This window comes from Diadema antillarum, unplaced genomic scaffold (assembly GCF_040938485.1).
Source record: "Diadema antillarum isolate AM-2024a unplaced genomic scaffold, OU_Dant_1.0 seq00000106_RagTag, whole genome shotgun sequence".
NCBI lineage: Eukaryota > Metazoa > Echinodermata > Echinoidea > Diadematoida > Diadematidae > Diadema > Diadema antillarum.
In genome coordinates, this window is record NW_027271192.1 from 175,820 (window position 1) to 203,153 (window position 27,334).

Here is a 27,334-nt window from a genome sequence, read left to right on the forward strand (position 1 = left end):
TATAACTTGCATACATTGTACATGTTTGGCTTTCTGGCCTTGAACTACATGTAACAATACTCTTTATCAAATGATCAATCAATCCATGTTTCAAGATTGCATCATTGCTGGTGACCAAGTGACAATAGACTCATTTATGTTGTGGATCACATTATTTGCACCTACAAACTATACAAAAATCAATATGATTGCTCTGAATGATTTCTAGACTAATAGTAACGCTAGAGTAATAGATTAAATTCTGCATCCATCAAACTCAAAGGGAAGGACATCAGTGACATATGTTTTCAAAAAACTTTGTTTTGAGTTTGTTTGGTTTTAGAATACATACGTCTACTCACATTGCATAATAATAATACATTTATTGTGTTATCAATTTCTAGAAGTCAAGTCCCAGATCGGGATTAAAAAAAACCAAAAAAACAAAAAACAATGTTTTAGCTCAGCGAGAGGTCGTTCTTAAAAGCTTAAATTCCATTTCAGAACCCAGCTTGCTGCCACCTTCCACAGGCCCAACAATACATGTTAACAGTTAGATAGTTCCAATTCAGAGTCTACAAAGCTAAAGAGCGATTTATTCCATTGATTGAATGAATGATTATTCTCAATCATGCAGTGCATACTAAAATATACTTCGTACTGAGTAGTTTGAGATTCATATCATACATGTAGCCTGTCCCAGAAGAAAACAAAAGTTAACCAAGTATCTATGTATTCTATTAGAAGTTGTCAAAATGCCTAATTATTGTTAAACAATCACACACAGTATTTTTATTTACCCTCAGAATTCTGGCGACAGCAGACCCACTTCACAGTATGCCTACTCAGCTCAGTCTCAAGAGTCGGAGCGCGCACGTCTCGATCACCGACAGACAACCCGAACGAACGCGAACCCCGATATCTGTTTACAACAGCGATTTGTTTGTAGTCAGTCAACAAAACCAGACAAATATCCGACGAACGGACGAACGTGTGTCCACTTTTACCACTAAGTATTACTCATGACAACAACTCCATTCAATTGTTTTCCCAAGTTCATCATCTAGCTAGCTCGGCGGAGTAGGCATGCAACATCAGGCAGGCGCAGCTTTCTTCGTGGGGAAAGTGATCATGTGATCACGCCCACCACACACCACCACCACCTAGTAGTAATACACACAGTTGCGTAGCTAGCCCACAGTGACGAGCTAGCAATGCAGCTAGCACATAACCCGGTTCACCTCGGAGGCTGAACAACTCGACCCCGAGACAATACGAACCGAACCCTGAACAGCTCGACTGGGCCCTGTTGATCGCAATGACTGGGCTAATTAAATTTGATGTTTCTCATATTCTCAGACGTATACTTAGCGGTATAGTTTACTTGACTTTAATCCAACGATGATGTAGGACAATGCCTGTTCATTTATCTAAACTTGTCAAACATAGAGTGTGTGAACGGACAGAGGTGTTCACAGCCAGGTACTAAATAGCAGCCTACACTCAGTGGTTCACCAGACAAGATCATGATTTTTCAGTGGACTAGGATGAGGACTTATAATTCTTGAAACTATAATTGTATACAGACATTGCTGAGATGTCATATTCAGCTAAAGGAAACGTTTGTTTTAATTGCATGATTGTGTTTTAGATCAGATGAGTAATGTAAGACAACATTTGGCCGAATTTCTTCTTGTTCTTATTGTTACTTTTGCGAACACATGAACTTCAACCCTATGGTATAGGCTTGTAGCTATCGTAAGTTTAGGGTTTCTAAAAGATGACGACGAACCGTCACATAAATCATAATATGTAGGCCTAGATAGATCTTTATCTCATCCTCTTTGTCATTTCTATAAATATAGTTAGCCCGACCAGACGCCGTGTCGAGCACGGCGTCTGTCGCGTTTTTACAGCGACTGGGCTCATAAAAAAGTAGTGGGATCATTTTAGCAATTGGCATAGACCTTCGCTACAACTTCTCATCCACAGGTCTCGAGCGCCACTGATCCCGATCCCGCACTTCAACAAAACGTAGCTCTGTTGTTGTTATTGTTATTTCTATTTCAAAGACGCGTGTAGGCCTACACTCACATTTTTTTTATATTCAAATAGATAAGAAAACTTCCACGCTGCATAATCACCCAGCATTATCATCGCCGCAATTTTGGAGATTCTGAGAAGACTGTCGATTATCAATTTATCACACATGGACAGTTTTTAAACTCTGCCAGTAGGGGAATATACGGTGGGCGAGGTTATGTTTCCGATATGTTTGTTTGTCAATCTGTCTGTCTGTTCCGGTGTAAAAAATTACTCGAAAACGGATGAACGAATTTTCACAAAATTTGCAGTGCCTTTATAATGAGGTGATACGAAGACCAAAATTTTGGGGGTCACGAGGTCAAAGGTCAAGCTATATAAAATATAGAATAAACTTAAAGGGATGGTATGGTTTTGGTTGAGATGGGGCTTCAGGTTTTCTTCTCTTTTTGTGAGAGAATGAGAAATTTAGTCTTACGAAATATGAAAGAGTAATAAAAGGTGGGACCCACCTTTTATTTGGATCGCTTTGTTTTACTTTGCTCTGGATATCTCAGCCTTTTCAAAATCAATTTTCATTAGATTAACTTTGAATTCCTCTTGGTATGTTCAGTGACATTTCATTAGTGGTTTATGAAATTATCTCGAAAAAAATGAGGGAAATCCGGTCAAAATGATATATGAAGTTAGTCTGATAAAAAAAGAGTGAAATCTTACGTGTTCAACGGTACAAATTTGACTGAAATTGTATGAAAAATAAGGAAGTTATGACATTTTGAAGTTTGTCTAATTTCTGCAAAACAGTTCTTGTACAGTGGATATGGATATGCAGATGAGTGAGCTATAAGCGACCATGATAACCTCACAATTTTCCATTGACTGTGTAGTGTGTTTCCAAAAAAACAAACAAACAAACAAACGAAAATTCAATGTTTCTGCATGTCATTGAAGTCTGAAACATGATGTTATTCCTGGTTGAATAACTTCGGGATAGTGATTATTTAGATATACCAGGATTTGAACCTCAGGCATAACTGCGTTTGAATGAAAAACTGGAAATTTCAAGATTTTATGTGCAAACTATAATGGCATGGTTGTGAGAGGACGACATGCTGCCATTTGCATATTCACAGTGACCGTTCAAGGACTGTTTCCTGAAAAAATAGCGAAACTTCAAAATGTCATAACTTCCTTATTTTCCACCCGATTTCGATCGAAATTTACCGTTGAACTCGTAATATATATTTTACTATTTCTTATCAGACTAACTTTCTCATCTCAACCAATAGGCCATATACCATCCCTTTAATCTTAAAAAAAAAAAAAAAAATCAGTAACAGATGGCAAGGCAGGCATGATTTCACCGAACTCGCAGGGTGTGTTTGTAATGAAGTAAAAAAGAAACAACTTAATTAAGGGATCACGAGGTCAAAGGTCAGAGTGTCATAAAGTACGTAAAATAAGCTTAATCTCCCAATAACTTAAGAATGGATGACTGGATTTTCACCAAACTTGCACAGTACGTTGATGTCCATGATAAAATACTAGAAAGGTCGGATTGAATTTGAACAACGTCATAAAGAGGTCAAAGGGCAAAGGTCATGTAGGGGTCATAGAGGACATAAGAAAGCTATGATATCTCACTATAACTCAAAAGTGTGTCTACCTCTATGGCCAATTGTGTTGAGATCTATACTGCCTACGAAATGGATCATCATGCCAGTGGCAAATCTACGACGTGTGTGTGTGGGGGGGGGGGGGGGGAGGGGAGGGGGCGGGGGTATGGGGGTATTGGGGTTGAGATGATGTGGATAGGAGAGTGACATCTTCCCCCCCCCCCCCCCCCCACTCCCTTTCCGCTGGAGAGAGCTTTGACAATTTTACATTTTGAATGATGCGCATTGGTGCAGACTTCAGGAAAGATTTCAACACATACATACACAAAGTGTGCGTCTGAGAAAATCTCGAAAGTTTGCATGGGCTTGGGCATGTTGAATGTTCGGATGATCAGGGATTTGGGGAACATTTCTTACTCCTTTTTTAAACTTCTGTTTTGCGGTTCATCGTGAGAATTCTGTCACCAGAGTGACACAGTTTCATTTTGATGAATTGCGTGAGTCCTAACTGCATGGGAGTTGACAGCAACGGCGTAGCCAGGATTTCATCTTAGGGGGGGGGGCGGTTAGTCTGCGAGGGAGCGAAGCGACCGAGCCCGAGCGAGCGGAGCGAACGAGGGGGGGAGGGTGTGGGAGGGGGGTGTCCCCCCTCCCACGGTAAGAACTTTTTGCATTTTGATGTTGTAAATGGTGCAATTTGATGCATGTTTTTGCGCGTTTTATCGACATGAAACAGTCCCACTTGTTTAAGGTAGCAGTTTATTTTGATGTCGATTATTATTGAACAATTTGCCTGTAAAATTGTATAATTTAAATACACTTCTTGTATCAATTCTTTTCACTGAATCATGAACGCGACTGAACCCGAGCGAGCGGAGCGAGCGAGGGGGAGGGGAGGGTGTGGGAGGGGGGTGTCCCCCCTCCCACGGTGAGAACTTTTTGCATTTTGATGTTGCAAATAGTGCAATTTGATGCTTGTTTTTGCGCGTTTTATCGACGTGAAACAGTCCCACTTGTTTAAGGTAGCAGTATATTTTAGTGTAGATTATTATTGAACAATTTTCCTATAAAATGGTATCATTTAAATACACTTCTAGTATCAATTCTTTTCACTGAATATCATGAACGCGACTGAACGCGAGCGAACGGAGCGAACGAAGGGGGAGGGGAGGGTGTGGGAGGGGGTGTCCCCCCTCCCACGGTAAGAACTTTTTGCATTTTGATGTTGTAAATGGTTCAATTTGATGCATGTTTTTGCATGTTTTAACGAGTTGAAACAGTCCCACTTGTTTAAGGTTGCCGTATATCTTGATGTAGATTATCATTGAACAATTTGCCTGTAATATGGCATGATTTAAATACACTTCTTGTATTAATTTTTTCACTGAATATCATGAACGCGACTGAACCCGAGCGAACGGAGCGAGCGCGGGGGAGGGGAGGGTGTGGGAGGGGGGTGTCCCCCTTCCCACGGTAAGAACTTTTTGCATTTTGATGTTGCAGTGGTGCAGTTTGATGCATGTTTTTGCGCGTTTTATCGACGTGAAACAGTCCCACATGTTAAGGTAGCAGTATATTTTGGTGTAGATTATTACTGAACAATTTGCCTATAAAATGGTATTATTTAAATACACTTCTAGTATTAATTCTTTTCACTGAATATCATGAACGCGACTGAACCCGAGCGAGCGGAGCGAGCGAAGGGGGAGGGGAGGGTGTGGGAGGGGGTGTCCCCCCTCCCACGGTAAGAACTTTTTGCATTTTGATGTTGCAAATGGTGCAATTTGATGCATGTTTTTGCGTGTTTTAACGAGTTGATCTTACTCTCGATTTATTGAGCGCACTTAACTCGGTGAATCGAGCGTTAATTCAATATTGAGCGTAAGTCCTGTTTCATAAAGACATAGGCCTATTATATGCTTGATATCAAGAAAAATCAAGTGTATCTTCCAGTAGATTGAGCGTTTATTTGCGATCAATCGCAAAAGTTGTTTAAATGAAACGCCATTTGCGATAGATCACAATAGGATAACGTTTGATCTTTATGAAACAGGCCCCTGGATGGCGGAGGTGAGCCTCTTTCCATCATTCTATTATTATGAGGTAATTTGCTACAGCTGATCATATGCACGACAACTCTGCACTTGTTGGTGCAAAAAGTGATGTACCTACTAACAGTGGCTCCGTTTTGCTGGAGTATTGGAATATAGTGATCCGAGCGGGGCCGGGATGAAAGCGGTACGATAATACAGAGTCAATATTATTGTAGTTGTGCGATGCATTCATGCCGTGTATTTCATGGCCCTGCGGGATCGGAGCTGCATTGCCCAAATTCTCCTTGCTGATTTATACAAAGTACGAATTCTACAAATTCATTAGTTTCCATGGGTGGTAAGAGCAGATTGCCGCAGGTTGCCGTTATTATTCCTTGGCATTTCGTTGTAATGTTTTAATCGGGATTCTGTTTTATTATTTTCACTGCAGCTCCTTCACTGCTTGTAGCGGGCACGAGAAAGCATCCAGTTCCCGCGGTCACGCAGCTCGGATGCGCTTGGGAAGGGTACGGCAGTCTGCGAGAGTCGAGTGTGTCCGACTACGAGCCAGCTAGCAGCAGCTGCGGCAGCATCGCTGTCAATATCATCCTCAGTCAGGAGACGCAGGGTGAGTGAATACAATTGGAATCCTTGACCGAAAGATCGGTCTGTATCTGGTCGTCGGGGATATGTTCCGCGGAGACTGCGTCTGGCTTTGCGGATCCTCTCTACGGAGAAGAGCCGATTTAAAAAAAATGATGAAAGGCTCCTCCGAGCTCCGGACAGACGGATTTTTCTGCCGCGTGAAGTCCTTGCCCTTCTTTTAGCTTCACACAATCCTGTCACTGCTTCGATCGAGAGGTGGGTGACACGGATTGCCCGACTGCTGCTTCATGAGGATTCTCACGCATCAGACTCATTTTTATTTATTTATTTATTTGTTTTTTAAGGACAAGTTCACCTTCATAGACATATGGATTGAGTGAGTGCAGCAATGTAGAACACATCAGTGAGAGTTTGAGGAAAATGGGACCACTCATTCCAAACTACATGCCACATTTTTTTTTTTTTTTTGTAAGTTATGAATTTTTGAAGTTTCTGCTCAGGCACTGCATGCTGGATGAGAAGACTAGACTAACTTTGTTACACTGAACAGCTTGTGATGTCACTTGTAGAACAATATAGAATATACCTAAAGAAAATATAAAGAAAATTCAACAAATTTTCTCTTTTCTTGCTGTAATACAAAAGAACACTTGACTTTCCTCTTTCAGAATTTGGCTTGGGGAATAATATTACCCTCAACATACAACCGTGACAAGTCGAGGAAATGTGCACTCTTTTTTGAAAAAATAACATTTTGTAAAGTTCTCTTTGTGTATTTTCCTTGTATCGTTCACATGTGACATCATACACTGTAGCAGAGTGTAGTACTAAGTAGTCTTCTCATCCAGGAGTGACTGCAGATACAAAATTTGTAACTTTTGATCGGATTGTCCGATTTCCCCCCAAATTTTTCTGATGTGTTCTAATATTGCTGCTTTCACTCAATCCACATGTATAGTATATGAAGGTGGACTTGTCCTTTAAATTGTAGTAGGGCCTACTTGTACTCCCCTGAGCAAAGTTTAGATAGTACATGAGTTGTTCTGTGTAAATTTTAGCTCTCTGTCACTTGGTGTCAGTCTGTTTTCTACTGTCTGACAGATGTGCCTGACGAATACACGGAAGTTTCATCATAGACCATTATAAAAATAACAAATTCAGCCGAACTAGCTACTTCTTAACATTTTGTTCATAAAATGTATTCATCTGATTCGTAGTAAGCTAACCAACTTTGCCAAAATTCAATGCCTTCTTGTCATGAGCATTAATTTGCTATTCTTCTGTTTTGAATTGAATGATAGGTTTCAACAACAGATCAAATATGTTTTAAGTTTGGTAGATTTTCTTTCCAAAACCAAAAGAAAATTGTTCATTCCTCTAGTGTATAGGGCCAGGGTTGTTTTTTCTTTTCTTTTTTTTTAAGTGTGTGTGTGTGGGGGGGGGGGGGGGAGCCCAGTTTATATTTCTAGGGCCACTTCTGCATTAAGTCAGTTGACAAAAGAAAGAAAAAAAAAAGCTTACCACACTTTTCTGGTGCCGCCTCCAGCAAAAGAGGCTTATCGGTACATACAACATTGTAAAACAGCATTCTTCTGGTGCCACTTGCATGTAAAAAAAAAGGGGGGGGGGGAGGAGACCCCAAGTGGTGAGGCCCTATGATATGTATTCCTATTTCTTCTTGAGACTATACAAGGGAAACATCATGCATTTATTACCTCCGCCAAGGGGGGAGGTTATGTTTTCGTTACCGTTTGTTTGTTAGTTGGTTCGTTCGTTTGTCTGTGTGCAAAATACCAGTAACTCAAAAAGTAGTTAACGGATTGAGATGAAACTTGCAGGAAAGGTTTTAGAATGACACAAGTAACAAACAATTAACTTTTGGCAGTGATCCGAGAATTTTTGGGGAATTTATGAAGGATTTTTGATATTTTGGCAGGGAGGGTCAATGAACTTTGGAGTTAAGGCTGTGCGTATTTGAGGTTTGCATGCGCGCACCAAAGTGCGTGCTCTAGTTTTTGCCAGGGCGAGGCGAGTGGTGCAGCTGAGGATTTATGACGTAACAAAGGCTGCTACACTATATTGGGAAATTGGGCGGCTTTCAACACACAATGCAGTACGTATGGGTGGAAATCAAAGACGCTTGCTACTGTCTTTGGTGGAAATCACTGATCTCTGTGGAAGACCAAGATCAGTGCGGGTGGAAATGAGCTGCATGCTTGGCAGAGGTCTGCGCTCTCAAAGTGCTTCTCTAGTTGTAGTCATGTATCAACTATATGTACATCTTCGTACAATGAAACACTTTGTGCACATTTAGCTTGTAATTGTCGTGCAGTAATGGGATCCCTACATAAGCAGAACCAAGCAGACCTGCATGCTGGTGAAAGTTTTAATTTGTGTGTGGAAATTTAACACCAGAGAGAGCTAGGCTATAGTCACTGCTATGAGGGAAAGGATCTGTTTCCCCTCTCTAGAAGAAAGAAGACAATTTACAATGTAGCTCATCTGACCAGTTTCCTCCAACTGTACGAGGCAGTAAACAACCAGATTGGTTATTGGTGTAGGGCCTACCTATACCAGACGACATCAAACAGAGATACAGAACAACACAAAGCAGCCAATACCAACACTTCATGAGACTTGCCTCTACCTTGCACAGATGCTTACATAGTACAACATGGTGTAGTAGGGCCTACAAATAAGCTTTTAACCAAGGACAAGCAGAGCGACCATTTGGCTGCTCTCCGTTAAGCAGTGCAGATCAAGAGCCTTAGAAGCTAACTAACCAATGGTAGAGGCATGTTTACCTTCACAATGAACACTTATCATACCTGAAGAAGCACAAAGCATGAATTCCATCTATTGTTCGAGATGCCGCACCACAAACTCTCACCCAGTTGCTGGACAGGCCTTGATAAGAATCAAGCACCATAAAGATGTATTCTGTTGGTTGGTCAATCTAACCTTGTGGTCACAATACCCTGATTTTATTTTTCTTTCTTTTAATCAAAATGTGTGTGGTATTCTGCAAGGAACCGGTTCTTGGTCTTAGCTAGCAAGCTATAATCTGAGCAAGAAATTCATAAAATGTGGGAGGGGACTCGGACACTTTGTGCATGAAGAGTGTTAAGTGGTAATGTGTTAGTGCTGTGCTTTAAATTGTGTTGTTTGGTTTTCATTTCTAGATTTCTGTTTTTGTTTTTCATATGCCTGACCCTGCATGTGCCAGATTTGTGATTCGGATTGCAAATTTACAGATATTGTCATTTCAGTTTTGAAATCAATATCGTGTTTATACAGGACCAATTCTGTAATTTTGATTTACAAGTATCAATCATAAATGTTCCAGTTTCCAGCTCTCCAAAGCTTTTGATTATTATTATTTGGCAAAAACAAAACAAACCAACTTTTGCTGCCTATACATATTCTAATAATGTAAAGCCACACTCTTCGTAAAATTATTACTGTGAAATTTACCTGTATCTTGAAATATCAATATTTGAAATACTTCAGAAATGACTGTACAAGTAAAAACAAAACAAAACTAAACTCCAAAAGATGGAGAAACAAAATTCCTACAGACTGTTCCAAAAATGGCAAAAATCAGATAAGAAGTAAGATATGACATTTTGAAATTTCTCATTTCTTTGGAAAACATTTATTGACAAATCCTAATGAATATTCAAAATTAGCAGTTTGATGATGTCATACCCTCTCACAATTTTTCATGGATTGAAATTCTGAAAAAAAAAATTGTTGTTAACATTTTAGCTAATACAGGGAAATTCCCATACCAGAGCATATCACAGCTAACCCTTTTTTTTTTTTTTTTTTTTGTCCCCGCCGAACGAGTTCGAGCAGGGGACTATGAAACGGGCTCCGTACGTGTGTGTGTCCGTCCGTCTGTCCGTCCGTGTGTCCGTCCGTGTGTCCGTGTGTGCGTCCGTGTGTGATCAAAATCTTCAATTTGCTACTTCTCTGTCATTTATGAGCCAATTTTGATTCTGTTTGCTTTATATGATAGCACTACATGGGAGCGTTGAAACTTTTCCACAGAATTTCAGTCGTGACCTTTGACCTTGACCTTTGACCTATATTGTACATTTTGCTACAAAATGCTACTCCTTCGCCATTTCTAACCCGATTTCGATTCCGTTTGCTTTATATGATGGCACTAGGTGAGGGCTTCAAAACTTCTACACAGAATTTTGACCTTTGCCTTCTTTGACCTTTGACCTTGATTTTTGACCTATATTGTACATTTTGCTACAAAATGCTACTCCTTCGCCATTTCTAACCCGATTTCGATTCCGTTTGCTTTATGTGATGGCACTAGTTGAGGGCTTCAAAACTTCTACACAGAATTTTGACCTTTGCCTTCTTTGACCTTTGACCTTGATTTTTGACCTATATTGTACATTTTGCTACAAAATGCTACTCCTTCGCCATTTCTAACCCGATTTCGATTCCGTTTGCTTTATGTGATGGCACTAGGTGAGGGCTTCAAAACTTCTACACAGAATTTTGACCTTTGCCTTCTTTGACCTTTGACCTTGATTTTTGACCTATATTGTACATTTTGCTACAAAATGCTACTCCTTCGCCATTTCTAACCCGATTTCGATTCCGTTTGCTTTATATGATGGCACTAGGTGAGGGCTTCAAAATTTCTACACAGAATTTTGACCTTTGACTTCTTTGACCTTTGACCTTGATTTTTTACCTATATTGTACATTTTGCTACAAAATGCTACTCCTTCGCCATTTCTAACCCGATTTCGATTCCGTTTGCTTTATGTGATGGCACTAGGTGAGGGCTTCAAAACTTCTACACAGAATTTTGACCTTTGCCTTCTTTGACCTTTGACCTTGATTTTTGACCTATATTGTACATTTTGCTACAAAATACTACTCCTTCGCCATTTCTAACCCGATTTCGATTCCGGTTGCTTTATGTGATGGCACTAGGTGAGGGCTTCAAAACTTTTACACAGAATTTTGACCTTTGCCTTCTTTGACCTTTGACCTTGATTTTTGACCTATAGTGTACATTTTGCTACAAAATGCTACTCCTTCGCCATTTCTAACCCGATTTCGATTCCGTTTGCTTTATGTGATGGCACTAGGTGAGGGCTTCAAAACTTCTACACAGAATTTTGACCTTTGCCTTCTTTGACCTTTGACCTTGATTTTTGACCTGTATTGTACATTGGCTACAAAATGCTACTCCTTCACCATTTCTAACCCGATTTCGATTCCGTTTGCTTTATGTGATGGCACTAGGTGAGGGCTTCAAAACTTTACACAGAATTTTGACCTTTGCCTTCTTTGACCTTTGACCTTGATTTTTGACCTGTATTGTACATTGGCTATAAAATGCTACTCCTTCGCCATTTCTAACCCGATTTCGATTCCGTTTGCTTTATGTGATGGCACTAGGTGAGGGCTTCAAAACTTTTACACAGAATTTTGACCTTTGACTTCTTTGACCTTTGACCTTGATTTTTGACCTATATTGTACATTTTGCTACAAAATGCTACTCCTTCGCCATTCCTAACCCGATTTCGATTCCGTTTGCTTTATGTGATGGCACTAGGTGAGGGCTTCAAAACTTCAACACAGAATTTTGACCTTTGCCTTCTTTGACCTTTGACCTTGATTTTTGACCTGTATTGTACATTGGCTACAAAATGCTACTCCTTCGCCATTTCTAACCCGATTTCGATTCCATTTGCTTTATGTGATGGCACTAGGTGAGGGCTTCAAAACTTTACACAGAATTTTGACCTTTGCCTTCTTTGACCTTTGACCTTGATTTTTGACCTGTATTGTACATTGGCTATAAAATGCTACTCCTTCGCCATTTCTAACCCGATTTCGATTCCGTTTGCTTTATGTGATGGCACTAGGTGAGGGCTTCAAAACTTTTACACAGAATTTTGACCTTTGACTTCTTTGACCTTTGACCTTGATTTTTTACCTATATTGCACATTTTGCTACAAAATGCTACTTCCGGCGGGGACATATATTACGCACCGCGTAATTTCTACTTTTCCTTGTTTTTTTTGGGGGGGTTTTAAGGCAAGTTTTTATTTATACAACTGAAATATGAGATTTTTTGCCATTTCTGGGTATGAAATGAATCAGAAAATGTGAAAGCATGACATCATTAACTTACTGATTTGAATATTCATTTAATGACTTGGCAAGAAGTGTTTCCCTCCACCCCCAAAGAAAACAACATTTACTGTCAGAATGTCATGATAACTTCCTTATCAAGCAGAAAACTTTCATCAGTTGGGGAGATCATACAATAGGAGATTCAGGCTTCTACCAACCTTTAGTGATTCCCCAATTAAAGCAAAGATATGTCAGATCCTTTCAGTTTTATACAGCAGTAAGGAGTGTAGCTGTATTTTTGTTGTGTTTTGTTGTTTTTTTGTCCCCGCCGAACGAGTTCGAGCAGGGGACTATGAAACGGGCTCCGTACGTGTGTGTGTCCGTGTGTGCGTCCATCCGTGCGTCCGTCCGTGTGTCCATGTGTGCGTCCGTGTGTGATCAAAATGTTCAATTTGCTACTTCTCTATCATTTATGAGCCAATTTTGATTCTGTTTGCTTTATATGATAGCACTACGTGGGAGCTTTGAAACTTCTGCACAGAATTTCAGTTGTGACCTTTGACCTTGACCTTTGACCTATAATGTACATTTTGCTTCTAAATGCTACTCCTTCGCCATTTCTAACCCGATTTCGATTCCGTTTGCTTTATGTGATGGCACTAGGTGAGGGCTTCAAAACTTATTGACCGATTCTGTGACGCGCTATGTGTATTTTTGGCATGAGCAGCGCCATACTGGGTGTATCATCCGACCCCCCCTCCGCACTCCCCCACCCCTCTCCCTACATTAGCACGCGCGCAGAATGAAAAACTGCGTTAGCCAATGGGCGTCTCGTACTGAGTGCGCGAATGCTTGCTAGTGCGCGAACCTTTGTTACAAGTGCGTGATAAACATGTTGCCCGGGGGTGGGGGAGAGCAGGGGGGGTCGGCTGATACACACCGATACACCCACTATGGCTGCGCCCTGTGCCGTAAAATGTCTGCTGCCCTCAACGAACCCGAATCGGTCAATACACAGAATTTTGACCTTTGACCTTTGACCTTGATTTTTGACCTATATTGTACATTGGCTACAAAATGCTACTCCTTCGCCATTTCTAACCCGATTTCACTTCCGTTTGCTTTATGTGATGGCACTAGGTGAGGGCTTCAAAACTTCTACACAGAATTTTGACCTTTGACTTCTTTGACCTTTGACCTTGATTTTTTACCTATATTGTACATTTTGCTACTAAATGCTACTTCCGGCGGGGACATATATTACGCACCGCGTAATTTCTACTTTTCCTTGTTGTAAATGATACTTTTAGAAAATTACGTTACACTAATTGAAATGTTCAAGATGAATACTTGGTGTGTTTGCAAGGTAAACAATGTTTATTGTTGCTGTTGTTGTTTGTTTTTATGCCTCCGCCATGAAGTGGTGCCGGAGGCATAATGTTTTCAGGTTGTCCGTCTGTCCGTACGTACGTCTGTACGTCTGTACGTCCGTCCGCATTCGTTTACGCGATAACTTGAGTAATATTGACTGGAATTTTACCAAACTTGGTCCAAGTATGAAGAATGATGGGGCAATTACTTGATTAGATTTTGGGTGAAATCGACCAAAGGTCAAGGTCAAATCATGAAATTTTATCTGTTTACGGGATAACTCAAGACTATAAGATCATGCAAATTTCACCAAACTTTGTCTGAGGATAATGTATGGTGGGACAATTACTTGATTGATTTTTGAGTGAAACCGGACAGAGGTCAAAGGTCAAAGATCAAGGTCAAATCCTAAAATTTATCTGTGTATGTGATAACTCAAAAGTGGATGGAGCAGCTTTCCCCAAACTTGGTCCAAGGATGATGTATGATGGGGTAATTAGTTGAGTAAATTTAAGTGACATTGGCAAGAGGTCAAAGGTCAAAAGATCAAGGTCAAATGCTAAAAATGTTGCTATTTCCCCCATATCCATGCCATGCCCAAAGGTATTTTCTTGAAACTTAGTATAGACATGTACTACTGCTTAAAGATTCTCCAGAGAGAGTTTCATGTTATAAGGTCAAAAGGTCAAAGGTTAGGTGAAAATGTTACAATTTCACTTTTTTCGCAAATGGTTCAATGTACCTTCATGGAACTTGGTACATACGCATGTACTGACTGGCAGGGATTATCTAGGGAATATAGGGGTCATGGGTCTATAGTCAGGGGGTCAAAGGTCAAGGTCAATTCCTCAATATTTTACTATTTCCCTCATATGCAATGCTTGCATTATTATTTTTAAAATTCAATATACAATATGTACATGTATTACCTAATGGAGATTCCCTTGGAAATTTCCTGCCAGAAGGTCAAAGGCCAAAGGTTAAGGGTCAAAGCAAGGTTTTAATGCAAAAGAAAAAATCTATTTTGCACTGTTAAATTACACTCTTTCTTCATACCTGTAAAATTACTCGATGCATAAACTTATCAAAGGGTCAGTCCGAAGTTAAGTAAAAATCCTCAATTCCCCAAATACATGTACCTGAACTCTTTCGTAGACAATTATAGCAAACCTAGTTCAAGGAAAGTGAACATTCAAGATATTTCTGACAAACCTGTCATTTCAATATTTTGCCAGTTATGTGAAACTCTCATCACACATTTTGAAGACATTATCCTATACACCTATTGGGAGAATCATGCATTATGGCGGAGGCATCAGCCGCCATAGCGACATTTCTATTTTTTTGGGGGGGGGGGCGGGGGTTATTGCTTGTTGGACCACATGGTAGGGTCAATGATCCACACTGATGAATTCAGCTACAGCCAATTTCTTCTTTTTTGTACTCTCATGAGCGATATGCCCAAATTTGTCAAAATATCTGTAGGTCATCTCATCGTACCATGGGCCTGGGGTACCAGGTCACTGTTACAAGGACTACAGGTGGTTTTAATGATTAAGATGTAGTCTTCAAAATCAGTTGATTTAATTACCATCCTTTTCAGGCAGCTAGTTCTGTTCTTCTGAATTCATATAAATTAAAATTTTCTCGGCACAGTTCTCCTGTTCCCTCCCCCTCCTTTTTTTTTTCTTCAGAAAGTTTTAGTAATATGTGAACAAGGATTGCTCTTTTGTGTATTTTGGTGGGGCACGCACCTAGTAAAACTCTGCTTATGATTGCAGTCTGATGTATTTGCTTTGTCGGAGTTTACATATGATCAAGGTGCAGCGTATTACTGTGTTTTTTGTTGCAAGTAACAATGATAAATGATATGAATTTGGCTATTTCTATATTGTGTGTCTTGCATACTTTGTTTCAAATTGAAAAAGCACAGAAGCAAAATTAAACCGAACGAAATGATGGAATTATCATATTGTCAGAAATGTGTGTGATGTCATACACGTATCATGATTGGTGTTTGTTGCTCTCATCCTATTGAATGCTTATGTGGGAAAATCTTTTGGTTTTGTTTGTTTTGTTTTGTTTTGAATTATTCAGAACAGTTTTGATCTGCTTCAAAATGGCCTCGATGGTAAGGATGACTGCCAGAGTGTTGGGATCTGCCCAGCAGGCTTGCCGAATGCAGATAATGCCATGGGGCTGCTACCGACGATGGTGGGCTAGACCAAACTCGGCTAGGGAGAATTGGACTGGTATGAAAGGGCTGGCTTTCGCACGGACTCAGTCAAACTACTCATCAGTGGTTTGTATCATCAATTAAACCAAGTTGGGACTGATAAAGATAGGCAATGATACTAACAGTGGTAGGGTCTGAAGTGTTACACAAAGGCACAATGACCTCATGAGTGGTATCATTGTTCTTTGTGACATACATGTCACTAGCATCCATGTTGTAATCTACAAGATTGAGTCTTCACGTTTTTGAAATTATCAATTTCTAATTTTAATTAATGAATTAATTAATGCAAATTAAGCTCAAGATCTTATTCTAGCCTGATTAAAAGCATTGAGAGACTACTTTTTGGTTTGTAGATCTGTTTTGATATAATCAACAATTGTGCATCACAAAAACTTCAAAAATCATTTCAATTCTTAGAGTGGCGGATCCAGAGGGGGGCGCAACCGGCGAAGGCCCCCCTCCCTTTATTTTTCATTAAAAACAAAAGAAATAAAAAGAAAAAAAATGAAATGAGACCCGGAAGTGGCACCAGAAACATTAGTTGCGCCCCCCCCCACCTTTACAGAATTTCTGGATCTGCCCCTGTCTTATGTATTTAATTGTTTTTGGAATTTCTTATGTATTTCTTTGTTTGTTACTTTTTTCTTTGTTTGTAAATAGAAATTGTCAGTGACCACTGTTCTACCATAATTAGTATAAGATTAGTCAAAGTGATTAAAAGTAAAAATAGACTTTTATGAGTTTCATGGCAGTGAACTGTTTTCTATAGAACTGTACGCAAAATCACAAAATTGTGTCTGTTTCGGGGTGACTGACATGCAGGCACAAAAATGGGCGTGGCTTCCTAGCAGTACGCGGGGACGTTGCAAATTTGGTCTCAAAAGTTGCACAAGACTCAAAAAAAGCTCAAGAAGCCTCATGACAGAGCATCTCACGTTGCAGAATTAGTGCGTGAAACGTCAAGGTCCCCCCCCCCCCCCCCCCCCCCCCCCCCCCCCCCGCCCTTTTAGGGTTAACAGACCTCTAGATATGAAAATAATGATGATATGGTCTTGGCTGTTTGGAGAGTCTTATTGGTGTCAACTATTGTCACTTCTCTTTTTCAGGGCACCGGTGTGATTTTTACTTCCAGTGTTGCCAGGTGTCAAAGTTCAAACTAAGGTCAAGACTAACTGAAGAGAATGGAATTATGTTTTGTTTTGTTTAAAATGTCAAAGGACATATGTGCGAGGTAGGGATCAAAACTTAAGATCGACTGGATCAAATGTTTTAGACCTCTTGTGTTCTACCAAATATATGTGTGAATAATGGTGTAGTAGGATGGTCTGTTTGTGCAAGTACATATCAGCAGTTTCTTTCCATTTAGAAATGTCTATCAATATACTTCTTTCAACGACAGTTGTTCAAATCTAAGTGGCTGTGGACATGTATTTCTGCATATTCTGGTCTTTGTAAAACAGAAGAAATACCAGTATGTTTAAAAAAGCTGAGGACAGTAGATATAATACTACTCATATAAAAGTCAAGAAATCAGCTCTTTTGCAGTAGGGTCTAATGTCTGCCTCTACAAAATACAACTGTGTTAAATATCTGATTTAGTTCATATTCTTAGTATCTCCTCAATTTAAACATGGAAACACTAGTCCTATACAGGGGCCAGTTTTCACATTTTGAACTACACTGTATTTGAAAATACTTACCGGTAGTCAAATTTTCTACAAACTTGGGAGGTGTTATTGCTAGTGTGATAGGATACAAATGAGCTCCATGCCCTCCTGGAGGCCCCAAAAGCCCCCCCCCCCCCCCCCCCCAAGCTTGCTAAATTCTTCTTCAGTATTAAATACTGTAAAGCATGATATATTCGTGGCACAAAATTTTCGGGAATTGGAGCCGACGGGCTTTTTCACGGCAAGAAATTTTCGCGAATTGCCTCTTGCGTTCAATGCATATAGTGTAGATAAGAAATTTCGTGTGCATTTTAATTTCGCGAATCTTGGTGCTCGCGAAATTCACGAAATTAAAATGCACGCGAACATTTCTCCTTTTACAGTAGTCTGCAAGAATGCATTGAAGATGAGCATGCAATACAGGTGAGCACAAGACCCACTAGGTCTCTTGTTTTTCCAGAGTACCTTGGGTGTTTACCTCTGCCAAGGTGGTTATGGTTTTACTTATGTTTGTTTGTTAATTTGTCTGTTTGCAAAACAACTCAAAAAGTTGAAAACATGCAGATTGGATGAAATTTTCAGGAAAAATTGACAGTGACACAGGGAACAGCTGATTGAATTTTGGTATTGATCCAGATCATTGTCTGGATGAAGGATTTTTTTTTCAAATTCTTTTTAGATTTAAATCTCTGTCTTTGGAAAGAAGGGCCAATAAACGAGGGAATAAAAGCTGTGCATATTTGAGTTGTACATTACGCCATGCGCACACTAAGCATGTGCACCATGCACAGGAGGTAGCTGAGTTAGAGGTACTGGAAAGGATTCTTTATCATTGGGAGATAGGGCCATTTCCAGCATATGTGTATATTGGTGGATACGAGCTGCTTGACGGAGGTCTGCACTCTGAGTTCTTGTCTAGTTTTTACTTGTATGTACAGTGCACTCTCATTATAACAAAGTCCTGGGGGCTGGCAGTTTCCTTTCATTATATTGATTTTTTTTTTTCTTTTTGATAGCTGAAGAGTAAAGAGTGTAAAGATATGTAATGGCAATTTTGAGACCTGAATTTTTACTTCATCGTAACGAGAATTTTGTTATAACCATGTTCATTATAACGGGAGTGCACTGTACATATTTGTGTGTGTATGATATGAAGGAATACGGAGAACATTCTACAAGCATGCACTGTCATACAGCTTAGTGCAGCAACTCCCCATGTTTGTAGTTACTTGAATTGATGAATTTGAATGAATTTACAATATGTAACCTTAGAGGAATGTGCACTTCTGCCTATATATATGTATATATTTGTTTGTTCTTTCTTTTTCTTTTTCTTTTTTGCTTCAAGTAACTCAGTCACTATGGTAATGGAATTTTCTTGGTAAAAGTCAAACATGATCTTTATTTTTGGACAGGTTTAAATACTAATATGTATGCTGTTTGCTATGGATATACTTTAGACCAGTCTTGACTTGGCCACATTGGGAGTGGTCTGTTTGCATATTATTGTAGTCCAGACCTAGACCAAGCCTTTGTTTGTCACCTGGTGTAAGCTGACTTGAGCTTCCAAGGTCATATTACGAGAGAGCATGTGACATGTTATTGACCTTTGTATGTCTGTCTGGTGTATGAATTTAAGGTATTCCTTTGACTAAATTTTCAGCTTGTAGAATAAGAATATATATCATTTGCCAAGGACAGCAAAGTATAACAACACATCTTAAAACTTCAATTTGCAAGCCTAGAAAGAATGTAGTCGTGAAGGGGTTTGTACATTTCTAAATTGTCCTTCATGTGTACTGTAAAAGTGGATATTTTTGTGTGACTGATTTTTCGCGATCAACTGGGTAAGAAGGGTTTTGCATGTTTAAATTCCACGTAATCAAGATATCAACTACTGGAACATATGGCAAGCAAAAATATTTGCGTGCTTTTATATTCGCGCTAGTTTCTGGTTTGCACGAAATGTGCGAAAATTTCAACACCGCGAAAATTTCCACTTTTACATTATGGCATTTACTTAATTTACTCTTTCATATTTTTTTTTTTTTTTAATTCAAAGCTCTTTTTGTGCCTCTGTCACTAAGTGTCCCCTGAGGCATTGTGTGTGTGTGTGTGTGTGTGTGTGTGTGTGTTTCTCTCTCTTTGTGCCACTGGTTCCACTTGCAAACTGCATGTACTGCACCATTCTATTAATGCTCCAACTGATCATTGGCGAACCTCCTGTACATTGTAGTTGGTGCTAGCTGGTATGACATCCAGATTACACAGTCATGGGTATAGTTACAGTGTGAATGGCATGCTTTGTTCAAGGCTGGTCTCACATTATTGCATGCTACATGACCTTGACATGAATGTGTCTCCAGGCAAATACGGAGCCCAGCTCAAGCTTATTAGACCAGGCCACATGACAAGAAGAAGAAAGGCTTGTGGTTGAGTGATTGAGAACATTAGAGTGCACAGATACTGCCAATTTCATGCAGGCGGTACTATAGAATCGCAGAACTATAGCTGATTGTATGTAAAGATGGTTTGTAAAGCTGTATAATTTTTGGGGTACCGGGTATCAGTATTGGTTACATTCTCCCTCATTCTTGTTGATATATCTCCTTTATTCCTCTCATGACCTTCATTCCTTTCTTGTTCAGATGAGTTCATTCAGTGCATCCTCACATCTGACTCTTTTATTCAACATTCTATGTTGAGGTGTTGACCACAGCAAGTTGCCATGCATGTCCTACTTGCTTCCATTGGTATTTTTTTGGTGAATTCGGTTCTTACATTTCAGTGTACCTCTTCCATTCCATTTACCTCTATTGGTTCACATAGTTAATTTTAATATATAATTCAAATATGCAAATGCACTTCATGCAAATTATGTTCATTGTGGTGAACATTCCTGAGGGCAAGCAGTCCCAGAATAAATCAGTGCACCTCATGATTTCATGCTGTACTTGATGTGTACAGCATCATGTACATGTAGATGTACATAGCACTCCCATAGAACTCATCGCTCAAGCCTGCCATGGTCTCACAATTGTTGCACACTAGGTAATCCAGATATGAATGACAACGTGTCCCAGGGTAAAGACTGTATGAGCCCATCCTAAGCATAACGTCTGTGACAGGAAGAAGGCGTGGGGTTGATACATAGAGAACGTAATGGGTGCACTGATGCAATTTCCTGCAGGTACTGCAGAATCACTTAACTTTCACATGATCGAACCTGTCCCAATTCCCCCCCCCCCCCCCTTGAATTCATTAAAAAAAAAAAATGGCTAAATGGAAGTTGCGTGCGGACTTGGATGTTGGATAAGTTGATGGAAAATCCAGTCCCTTTCACTTTAGATATATGAGAATTTTAATTGCATGAGTCAAAGTGACTGAATCTTCCCATAGATCTCACGATAACAAACATTGCTTCATGGTAGATACAGTTCCAATGCATTCTTCTATTTTTTTCTGCATGTGTTCACATCCGTTATGACCCTGTGTCAACACAAACATTGGCTGCATTTATCATCTTTCCCCTGTTTAAACGGCTTTCAAAAGCTGTTTCCAAAGCCCTTTAGAAACGGCTTCCAAAATAGTTGCGTTTATCAACTCTTCACGAACACGATAACTGGCCTGTCACTGCACAGCTGCATTGCACAATTCGACCCGAGGAGAAGAGGTCATATAAGGCGTACATGGTTGGCAACTGCAGTACAAAGCCGTTTCAAAACAGCTTTGCGTTTATCTCGCTTCAGAAGGCTTCTAGAAAAAACCTGTTTAGGAAACCTGTTTCAGAAAGCACAAATTTGCGGCTTTCGAAAAGGCTTTCCAAAAAGGCTTTCCAAACCGCTTTGCGTTTATCATCTCGTAAAAATTCCCTGAAAGCCGTTTGGAAAACCTGTTTCTGCCGAGAAAAAGAGTTGATAAACGCACCCATAGAGGTATAGAGACAGATATCTTCATCTTCACAATACATTTTGTGAAAATGATCACTCATTCTCGAGTAATTGGGAGATTAAGGTTCTTTTATGTTCTTTTATGACCCCTACGATCTTCGACCTTAGACCTCATGACCCCCAAATTTAGTATTATCTCTCTTCTTTGTGAAAGCACCCTACAAGTTTGATGAAAATTGGATTATCCGTTCGTTTGTCATTGGGAGATCATGGACTTATTTCATATCTTTTATGACCCCTATGACTTTTGACCCCTGACCTCATGACCCCCAGATTTAATGCTTTCTCTCTTCATTCTGAACACACCCTGCAGGTTTGGTGTAAATCTGATCATCCGTTCTTGATGTAGTGGGATATTAAGCTTATTTTGTCTTTTATGACCCCTCTGACCCTTGACCTCTAGCCTTATGACCCTGAAATTTGATACTTTCTTTTTTCATTCTTATTACCCCTTGCAGGTTTGGTGAAAATCTGATCATCTTTTCTTGAGTTATGGGGAGATTAAACTTATTTTTTGTCTGTTATGACCCCTATGACCCTTGACCTCAGACCTTATGACCCCCAAATTTTATTGCTTTCTCTTCATTCTGAACACACCCTGCAGGTTTGGTGAAAATGGGATCTTCTGTTTGTGAGTTTTGGGAGATTAAGCTTATGTTAATGTAATTTTATTACGCTACCCTATGACCTTTGACATTTGACCTCATGTCTCCAAGATTAAATTGTTACTTTCTTATGGGCTGATTTCACTGAGCATGCGAACGATATGCAAAGGATGCGACTGTCAAAATAATGGCAAAGTCCAACATTCAGAAAATTTTTCTCCCATGTGTTCAGCTTATGGAACTGTAAACCAGTTGTGCGCAGTTTGTGCGTATGTAGTTCTCATGACATGCATACATGTTAATGTCGTGTGTACCATTGCTAAACTGCAGCCAGTCACAAACATGAAGAATTACACACGACTTGAATGCAAACTACGCAAATTTTCCAATCACGGAAATAAAAAAAATGTTACCAAGGAGAGTTGATAGCTGTCTTGAGTTGAAGTTATATTTGTTCTCTTTTCTATCTCCTTCCTCTCCTTTTCATTTCTGTCTGTTTTTTGTTTCTTGCATGCGCGCTTGTTGTGTCTGTGTGTGTGTGTGTGTGTGCGTGCCAATTTCTTTTCTTAGAGCCTACCCCCACAGGCAATTTTCTTTTATGTAGGTTCCTCCACACCTCGATTTTCAAACATAATTTTGGTGTAATGTAGGCTGATGTGTCTATGTATTTTACGATTTTGATTTGTAGAAAACTTGATATATGGTGGTATTACAAATTGATGACACTCGTCCATCGGCTTGGCTTGTACATAGCAGCAATCAGTGCGCTCATCTTGCGTATTTAGTGCGGAGCACGTGCTTATTCGGTACGATCTGCATACTCATTGAACAGTTGAACTGAGGGAAGTGCCGAGTAAGCATGGACTATGCACTTACCACGGGCACAACACGCACGTGCTAAGTGCTAAGCGATGGTGGGAAAATTTTCAAAGATTCACGGAGTCAGTGCGTTGTGCACACGTTGACTGTAGAGGGCATGCACGTCACCCGTACTTAGGGTGAATCCATAGCCCGAACACAGTGAAAGTTCCTCGTGTCCTAAAAGTGCTGTGGCATGTCTGCGTGCTTTAAAATCCGTACTGAAGCGGTACTTACTACGTACATTTTTGCAAGTAGACGGCACACACTTGCAAGTACGGTGAGTTGTGACCAAGGCCTGAGGTTTATGAAATTGAATTCATTTGCATTACAAGCTCTTGCTCTGAAGTACATGAGTGGAGTGTATATCAAATGTGTGTATACTTCTAGGATGAAAACCAATTTGCAAGGTCGGTCGAGTGTACGGGTGGGGCGGGGGGTCTTTTCTTGGATAATGCATAGGAATACAAAGATACAATACAAACATTTTTACCCCTGATGTGGCACCAGAAAAAAACAATCGAACAAATAAACATACAAGTGGTTAAGCTTTGTGTGTGTGTGTGTGTGTGTGTGTGTGTGTGTGTGTTTGTGTTGTACAAGATGGCTTAGAAGTGTGGGTAAAAAAAGTTGCGCTGAAGGCCTTTCTTTTGCTTGTCAGCCGGAAAAAACCCGGAAGTGGCAGCAGAAAGTTGCGCTTAAGGCCTTTTTTGGCCTTATTCTCTCAGACAAGTGGGGCTTATTGTGTCTAGATTATCTGTAGTCCTATGTTTGTGCACTTAATGAACCAACCATATACACATCTATTTCAACCAGATTCCACGAAAATAAAAAACTACTTGCTGTCCCCAATATCTTGTTGCAATGGGGTTTCACTGTTTCGTGTATGCAGATTTAAAGAGTTATGGCATACATCATGACTTCATACTCTTGTTATATGATATGTATTTATGTTCTCTTTGAATCACAGAACCTTGATGAGAGGAACAGAGGCAAAAGGCTCGGCTTAGTTGCATCCCTGGATACAGACAATGATGGCAAGATTCTCAAAGTGGGATGGCAGGATGGCTTCAGCAGTAGGTAGGTAGAGTGCGATGCAGCACTCGTTTGCACTGGCGTAATCTATGACCCCGTTTACAGTGTGAGGCTCGGCCGCGGCTCGACCGCGGCCCACACCACCTTCATTTCAGTGTAAACGCCCAAAAGGCCAAATGCGAGGCCAAAATTTGTCTCGCATTTGGCCACGCTCTGGAGGTGGTCTCGGCCGAGCCGCGGCCGAGCCCTGCCTTTTCTCAGTGTAAACGCAAACTGGGCCAAATGCGTGGCCAATTTTAGTCTGGCTTCCAAACCCTCTGCCTGTACTATTTCGCTATTCAGGATATTAACCCCCTCAACGTCAAAAACTAGTATAGTTTAAGGCGGTTTTGTCTTGCAAAGGATTTTTTCCTTCGGCAAAGGCCTTTGCCCAAACGGCGACTTCGTCGCCACGGAATTCAATTGGCAAAGGGTCTGAAAACCAGACAATACCAAATTGCGTTTGTTTACAAGCAGAGCGCCACTACGACAAAATAATGAAAGGTTTGAATCAAAAGCGCGGGCGAGCCCAGCAGTGTAAACGGACAAAATTGCGGGGCTCGGCCCCGCACTGTAAACGGGGTCTATTACAGTACAGGGTGATGTACATGTAGTCCAGCATGCTATTGAGAGTTTAAGAGTTCACTTTTTTTGCCATTTGGTCCAGAGTCCTTGTGATAGAAATTCATAAATACAAATGAACAAAATGAAGTCCTTCACCTTACATTTTAAAGAGGAATTTTACAAATGAATGAATGGAATGTATTTGATAAAAGATGAAATCATATACTAGTGTTTAGAAACTGGGCACCAAGCTTTATTTGAACTTGACACTACTCTTGACAATGTAGGTCTGTGTAGTATATGCATGTGTATAATTTGTTATGCCTTCCAGCTCTTTACTTTTATAACTTTTTTAATTTTTTTTTTGAGAACTAACTGTGATGTAGTAGCACAACAGCGTGCCTTAGTGTTCGATGTGAATAATGAATAAAGTGATAAGTAGAGATGCGATTAATTTTCGAGTAGGTGTAACAATAAGAAAGAGATTGTGTTATCGTGCAAAAATTCATTTTATTTCACCAAATACAATTTCATGCAGTGAAGTTTACAGAAGTAGTGAAATGAGGTTTGTATATCGTATATGATAATGGTACTAAATGGGATTGATGGCACCATCAGCTTGAGATAACAGGCTGGCACAATCAACTTGAAACCCCTCCAACCCCCCCCCCCCAAAAAAAAAAAAAAAATAATAATAATTATAATAATATTGCAGCTAAATTCAGTCCATACTCCTCTGATGATGGTGTAGGTAACCAAAACCCAAATATAAACATGGATTGAGAGAAAGCAGCAATTTTGGTAGAACACATCAGTGAAAGTTTAGGGAAATCGGGCAATCAATTTAAAAGTTATGAATTTTTAGAGTTTCAGTGCCATCGATTTGCGAAAACATCTTGCTGAAATGTCTATGACCTCATTCATGAAAATATGTATACACAAAAATAACACCTCATACAGGACTGTTTGTAGTGGTAGTAGTAGATATAGTATTTCTAATTGTACTGCAAGGATTATCACGTTAATCTTTCTTACAACAGATTCAATACGTCATGGCTGCGATACAACTGCCACTGTGAGAGATGCATTCAGCCACTTACAGGTCAAAAGATTGTGACGATATTAGACTATCCCAACCAACTGACCATACAATCTGCAAGTCTAGAACAAGGTAATGTTTAAAAGAAAAAAGTATAGTACACTTGTAATAGCTACATGTGGGATAAAAGATATTTCCTTCGTGATCTGTCAAATGTGACAAAAGCTGGTTTCTCATTTACCGACAGTGCATAATGTGAACCACGATTCCCATGAAGCATCACTAGAATCATGATTCAAATGACATTTTTTTTGCCCATGTGTATGCAAACTGGAATCATGGAGGTGATTTTGATCATGATTCCACTAGTGATGCAAATGACGATGAGGAGGTGTTTTTCAATCACAATTTTTCAAAATTATGAAATGAAACAGTCGTGTGAGTGGATTGACCTCCAAATCGTGCTTTAGGGGATGGAACTTGTGATGACCTTTTAACCACTTCTGCCGAAATATTGCACCCCTTGAATCCTCACACTTCAGCTAGTCAAAGGGAGTGCTATTTACCACTCAAAAGCAATTAATGGGAACACAGGAAGAAGGTCAACTTCCCCTTGCACTGAAACTCAAAACCGCCGAATCCGCAAAGCCTTCCTTAGTCATGTGTTCGCGCAATAATTCTAATCGTAGCGAGACATGAAAACTCGTCACTTTGAGGACGAGTTAGGTGATACGCTTGTGGTCATCAGATGACAGTCATCTGTGATCGACAAAGAAAAGAATGTGATATAGGCACCTTGAAGTTATATTGAGCGTACATGCGAAACCGTTTCTGTAACCACTCGGCCACGGGTCATCCACGGAAATGGTAAGACAAAAAAAAAAAAACAATGTATAGATATAACAGGGGGAAAGTCAATGCCCACTCAACCAACGTGGCCGTGTGAACATCTATTGCATTGCTAGACGGAAAAGCGGCCTTGTAACGACTGAGGTCGCTATGCCATTTCTGGCAACTTGGGAAAAATACGTCCCGCAGACATAAAACCTATAATCGGCTGGTTTTGATACCTTGCCTTTAATCACAATTTTCAGTGTAATGACGTCATCAAATTACAAAACAATGACATCGTCTTGAAAGACAATTGTTCAAAGTACAACACCTCAGTCGTCGTCATTACATACTATGATCGGTTTGACAAAGTCAACCTGCAAAATTGTGCTGCAGTCGAAGCAATGTGGTCTCCAACACACAAAAAAGAGGGATATGGCGTGTGTGTGTGTGTCTGTGTGTGTGTATAGGTGCGTTTATATACGTACGTGATTTCTACATGGATGAATATGTAATACAAAATTGAAGAAAAAAAAGTAAAATAACTAAGTATTTTGTTTCGTGATCTTGTGGGGTTCCAACCCGCAACCTTACGTCTCTGAGACGTCGCCTTTAGCCACTCGGCCATACGTCTCGACGAGAAAATATGGGGAACGTAAACTTATGTATGTGAAAGATACATGAGGAATCGTTTTGTCCACATTCCATTTTCATTTTCAGTTTTAAACTGCAAAATTGTC

At 39.9% G+C, this 27,334-nt stretch overlaps 1 long non-coding RNA gene across 1 annotated transcript; it reads left to right on the forward strand.

Moving 5' to 3' along the window:
- The first annotated feature begins 6,122 nt into the window (after window positions 1-6,122).
- LOC139726957 (uncharacterized) lies at window positions 6,123-25,895 on the forward strand. Its single transcript, XR_011710724.1, has 4 exons — window positions 6,123-6,299; window positions 15,865-16,069; window positions 24,057-24,166; window positions 25,765-25,895. It is a non-coding gene; the product is annotated as an uncharacterized lncRNA (long non-coding RNA).
- The last annotated feature ends 1,439 nt before the right edge of the window (window positions 25,896-27,334 follow it).